Source organism: Rhinoderma darwinii, chromosome 1, assembly GCF_050947455.1.
Source record: "Rhinoderma darwinii isolate aRhiDar2 chromosome 1, aRhiDar2.hap1, whole genome shotgun sequence".
Lineage (NCBI taxonomy): Eukaryota > Metazoa > Chordata > Amphibia > Anura > Rhinodermatidae > Rhinoderma > Rhinoderma darwinii.
Window position 1 is genome coordinate 476,049,284 of NC_134687.1, and position 6,287 is coordinate 476,055,570.

Here is a 6,287-nt window from a genome sequence, read left to right on the forward strand (position 1 = left end):
TTGTGCACCTATTAAGCCCTGTCTCTAGTATTACAGTATATCGTGCAAGTTGGTTGAAGTCCCCTAGGGGGACTTAAAAAAATAAACAATTTTGTGTAAAAAAAAAAAAAGTTCAAAAAACCTCCCATTTTCCCCCTAGAACATAGTAAAAAAATAAATTCAATAAACCTAAGCGGTATTGCCGCGTCCGTAAAAGTCTGAACTATTACAATATATCATTATTTAACCCACACGGTGAAAACAGTCTGTTTTTTCAGACGTAAAAGCCACTTCTCATGTGCACATACCCTTAGGATTTTACTTCTAAAAGTAGTAAAATATAGAAAAAACTATATATCTGGTATCGCCGTAATCTTATTGACCCACAGAATAAAGTTAACATGTTTTAATTGCACAGTGAATTCCGTAAAAACGGCGTGCAAAAAAACATGGAGGAATCGCTGTTTGTTTTTCCATTTTCTACCCCACAAATAATTTTTTCCTAGTACATTATATGGCAAAATAAATGGTGCTACGAAAAACTACAACTCGTCCCGCAAAAATCAAGCCCTCGTACTATATCGACGGAAAAATAAAGGCGTTATGGCTTTTGGAAGGTGGGGAGGAAAAAATGAAAATCTGAAAAAGGGCTGCGGCGGGAAGGGGTTAAAAGCTTAATTTTCTCTGAAATGCTAGCAGTATAAGTGACATGGGTATGTTTTTTAAATGTGTTAACCTGTCACATATTTAGCAGTTTGGGGGCTGGGTCAAATGCTGACAGATTTTTTACGTTGTGCTTTCCTTTAGAGTATATCCACCAAAAAAATCAATCTAAATAGGTTCAAAATGATTTGCTGATTTTCTCAATGTATCTTTATTGTGACCGGAGATTTTGTTTTTCTGATACAGAGCTCCACATCCCCTGCATAGACAGTGACTGGATTTCATCCCAGAAATTCTTCTGTTACAAGTAAAAGCATTACTCACGGAGTTGCTGAACAGCTCCCTTTTTAGTGTCCTACACCCTAAAGCCTCATGCACGTGACAGTGTGCGCCACCCGAGTCCCATCAGTGATTCGAGGAAAGATAGAACTTGTCTTATCGTTCCTCGGATCGGGTCAGTTTTTACGGACCCGTTAAAGTGAATGGGTGCCACTCGGGCAGTTTTTAACTGTATCAGTGGCACAATGGTCGTGTGCATGAAGGGTAAGGGTAGGAACATTCTAGGTGGAAAATCTGCAGGTTTTTCTGCAATTAATTTTGCTGCGGAAAATCTGCAGTGTAAGGCTGTGTTCACCGCGCCGCAAAACTCGTCAAAAACGTCCCGAAAATGCCTCCCATTGAGCGGTAAAACCATCTCTCGGGGGAAAAAAGGGACATGCCCTATATTCTGGCATTTACGCCTCTGACCTCCCATTGACCTCAATGGGAGACAGAGAAAGCGTATTTGGCTGAGTTTTATGCCTGCAGCGCTCAATGGCCGCCGGCAAAAATCTGCGTGCAGGGAGAGGAAAATCTACCTCAAACTTCCAAACGCAATTTTGAGGCAGTTTCCACCTGCAAAAAAAAACTCTGTGTGAACCCAGCCTAATACATTAGCAGCACTGTGGATGAGATTTGAACAAATCACACAGTGGAAAATATCCGCTGGGGAAAAACTTTCATAAATTGACCTGCGGTGTAGTTTTTGAAGCCGCAGCATGTCCATTTATGCTGCAGAATTGCTGCTCTACTGTTGTGGGTTTTCCTCATTGAATTCAGTGGGGAGGTGAAACCCGCAACAAAGCTATGTGTTGCGACTTTTGCAATGGAAATTCAGATGCCGCCGAAAGAATCACAAATGAAGAGAAATTATTTTTCATTTGAAATTTAATAAAAAATAAATGCACACTTACAATGCAATCTTCTCTTTTGAGCGTAGCCCTGCCTTCTGGGATGACGTCTCATCCCATTTGACCGCTGCAGCGGTATTATGGACTACGCTCAGAAGAGAGGGAGGCGTCACCAGGACTCTGAGCGGGTGAGTATAAACTTTTTTTCTTTTCCATTCATGCAGGATTTCTGGTGCGGCTTTTCGGGTGAAACTCCTTTCAGCAACCTGGGTGGATACGCTATGTAGTTTTTACTCTAATGTTAAGGCTAAAAAAAACAACATAGAAAAACCACATGCGTTATTACCGTGATTCAATGCAGTTGTGGTTTTTAATCTCTCGTCTGTGTACACCCTAAGGGTATGGTCACACTGTATTTTGAAGAGTATTCTGCTCCAAAATACACTTAAAATACGCATGCAAATAGTTTCTCACTGATTTCAAGATGTATTTTTGGAGCGGATTTTCCATGGTCACTACAAAAAAAAAAAACACACACCTAAAATACACTTATGCCTCAAACCCCAAAATCCACTCCAAAAAACGCCTGGATTCAGAGGCTGTTTTCCCTTGAAATCAGCCTTGTATTTTTCTACCTCAAACATAGGCCGTGTGATTTTTACCCTCACCCTGGTCTGCTTACTGATTTTATTGTTGCAGGTCTACTTGGCCCCCGCCACCAAGTCCTTTTTAAGGGTAAGACCACATGGAGCGGTCGTGACGCAGCCAACAACCGCATTGGCACCACGTTTGGTGTCTGTCAAATACCCTGTTATTGGCCCTGCGTTAATTCGCATACACCCTTAAGCCATATTCACACCGCGTATCTGTCCTGCAACCCACAGGGAATGCAGCCCAAAAAAAACCACACCAAATTGTGGTGCAGTTTTTCGGGTGGAATCTCCGCTGCCGAAACTAATGGTTGGAAAAAGAAAAAAAGTTACGTACCCTGGTCTCCATTGTCATAGCAACGCTTTCTTCTGTTCCCGTCCTGGCTGGCTTCCTTGGATGATGCTGCAGTCCATGAGACTGCTGCGCCCTGTAATTGGCTGCAGCAGTCACATGGGATGAAATGTCATCCCAGGAGGCCGGGCTGCACGGAAAACGGCTGGAAGTATAAGGCCTCATTCACACGGCAGGGTTTCCCGTCCGGGTGCCGGCCGTTCATAAATCGGCCGGCACCCGGCTGCATTAGGAATGATAGACCCCTAATGGGGCTATTCACACGACCGATTTTTTGACGGCCGGAAAATCCGGCCGTCAAAAAATAGGACATGCTCTATCTTTGCCCGGACACCCGGCCGCCCGGCTCCCATAGAAGTCTATGGGGCCGGGTATTACACGGCCATCACCGGAATGTGTTCCGAGTGATGGCCGGGTTTCCCGTGGCTTGCGCTCTATCTCCTCCTCCTCACAGCGCAGAGTGCATGTGAGGAGGAGGAGTTGATGCCATTCTGACGAATGGCATCGCTGCACACTGTGTTGCAGGGCCGGGGTGTACAGCAGGTGGAGGGAGCGCTGCGCTGGCTCCCTTCCCCTGCTTGTTAAAAGCACCCTGGCTCGGCGACACCTTCGATGGCGCTGCTAGTAGCAGCAGCTGCTGCTGCTGCGGCTGCTACTACTGCAGCGACGCCACTATAGCAGAGCGGGGAGGTATCTCCCCGCTCTGCTATGTGCTAGCCGCACTTTAGCTCCTTGAAGGAGCGGAATCCCCGTGTGTTCGGGGATTCCGCTCCTGGACAGAGCGCTTGATGTCTCTGTCCATATCTGGGCAGTGACATCAGGGGAAACTCCTGAAGCGGAATCCCCGAACACATGGGGATTCCCCTTCAGGAGCTGCCGCTGATGTCACTGTCCGGATCTGCCCGGCCCGGCACGGATGCATAACTTTATGCAAACCGGCCGGGCAGAATGGCCGATTTTACCGGCCGGCACTCGGGCTCGGACCCGACCCGGTCGTGTGAATCCCGCCTAAACGTTTTTATTATTCATTTAATCCCTTCCCGCGATTGGGTGTGACTGTATGTGCATATTAAGGATAAGTTCCCGCAAATGGTTGTACAGCCACGTCCTGAAGATGAAGCGGGCATAGGAGCTGTGCCTGTGCTATCTGCAGCGAGTGTTGGCTGTAATATGCAGCTGACATTCCGCTGCAATGGCGGCGATCAGTTCCCTCCATTCGCCGCCGTTTAACCCTTTAAATGTGGCGGACAATAGCTATCACTGCATTTTAGTTGAGAGGGTGGGGGCTCCAGCAGTCGTCGTCCCCCCCCCCCCCCCCCGCAAGCGATCGTGGAATGCCGATGGTGGCTATGTCAACCAGGAAGCCTAGCAATGGCTTGCTGGTCAGCCACGTAAGTCGGCCTTGGGCAGGACATAATAGGCTTACTGTCAGGCCTTTTATGTCTCCTAGTAAGAGTAAAAAAAAAATGTTTTAGAAAAATTGGTTTTAAGTAAAAAAACAAACAATAAATCGCCCTGTTTCCCTGATGAAGTCCTTTTTATAGTTGGGAAAAACACTATACATAATGGGTAACATAGCGGACTGAGCTATAAAAATATCATTTTATTCTTCCCACACGGTGAAGAACGCAAAAAAAAAATGTAAAAAAAAGTTACAGAATTTCTTTTTACGGTCACTTTGTCAGAAAAAACTAAAATAAAAATGGAATAATAAGTGATCAAAAAGTCGTAAGTACCCCAAAATGGTACCAATAAAAACTAGTTGGTCATGCAAAAGACAAGCGCCTCACTGCTCTAATAACTGGTTGCCGACACAGGATGAGAATATTCTTCCTGAGCGGCGGGTGTTTGCCGCATAATGACTAGCATTCTCGTTGTCGTGCGTGCGCAATCAGGAGCGGGGCAACGGCTGTAATACACAGCCGCAACCATGCTCTAAGGCAGGGTGCCCACAGTGCAGATTTTGCATGCATTTTGTAAGCCAAAACCAGAATTGGATCCAGGAGAGCAGACCTATAACGCCTTTTAAAAAATATATATTTCTTCTGTTTAGATTCCGTTCCTGTGTTTGGCTTAAAAAAAATGTATGCAAATCTGCACTGTGGGAACCCAACCTAATGGTGGAGAGAAGAGAAACCTCTTCTCTCTGCTGCTAACACCTTGAATGTCGTGATCAAAGCTGATCACGGCATTCAAAGTTAATAAGAGCAGGGGGGACGGACGGACAACTGCTCTTAGAGGGATGTTTCATTTCCTGTGACACAATCAATGGGATTAAAAAAAAAAAAAAAAATGTTAAATAAGTTTCCGCTGAGGGGTTCCGTCTGAGGTTTCTGTCGGGTTAACCCCTCAGCGGAAAGTCGAACAGAAACCTCAGCTTCCATTTCCCTCACCATTGAACTCAATGGTGACTGAAACCTAGCTAATGGTTTCCGTCTGTCACCGTTGTGACAGGGTTTCCGTCCTTTTCACAGAATCAATAATGCAGCCGACTGCGCTATTGATTTAGTCCAAAACGGAACCCTGTCACAACGGTGACAGACGGAAACCATTAGCTAGGTTTCAGTCACCATTGAGTCCAATGGTGAGGGCAACGGAAGTTGGTTTCAGTTTGCCTTTCTGTTGAGGGGTTAACCTGACGGAACCCCTCAACGGAAGGGCAACGGTGATGTGAACAGGCCCTTATAGAATGCGAAAATGCTGCATGTAAGCAGAAGCTCCATGTGGAGAGAGCCGCCCACAAGACATATCCTTCTCTACACAGCCGACTGGACCAAGCAGCATGGTGAGTGATTACCCCCCTCTCCATCCTGCTTCACAGTCATCCTGACCCCACTTGTAGAATATATAAAGCGTATGTTAAAAAAAAATTCCGTTTCCCTAACTTTTTTGGCCGCGACTTTTGTAATCGTGGCAAAAATGGCGCCGTTTTGCCGCAATTATATAAAAATTGTGGCAAAACCGTGTGATTTGTGCCGCGTTACGAAAATTGCATATAAAAAAAAAAAAAAAAAAAAAGATACAAAACATGCTGTTCGGCTATATTGTCATAGTGCTGTCAAATCTCGTTTTTGCCGCGATTTTGTAAAAATTGCGGCAAAAAAGTGGGATTTGACCTCCCTGTTTAACTAAACGAAGGCCTTATTTAGACGGCCGTGTTCGTTCCGTGATCTACAAACCGTGTATCGACCGTATTTCCCAGACCGACCACAATTGAGGGAGCCGGACTTCTAGCATCATAGTTATCAATGCTGCTGGGAGTCCCTGCCTCTCTGTGGGAATACTGCCCCATGCTGTAATGATGTTTTCAGTAGGGGACCGGGACTCCTAGGATCATAGATAACGGTGATGCTAGACACCCGGCTCCCTGAACTGTGGTTGGTCCGGGAAATATGGCTGACACATGGTCCGGTCCGTCTATCACAGACCGAACATGGACGTCTGAATAAAGCCACTTGTCTCCTATTTTTGGTG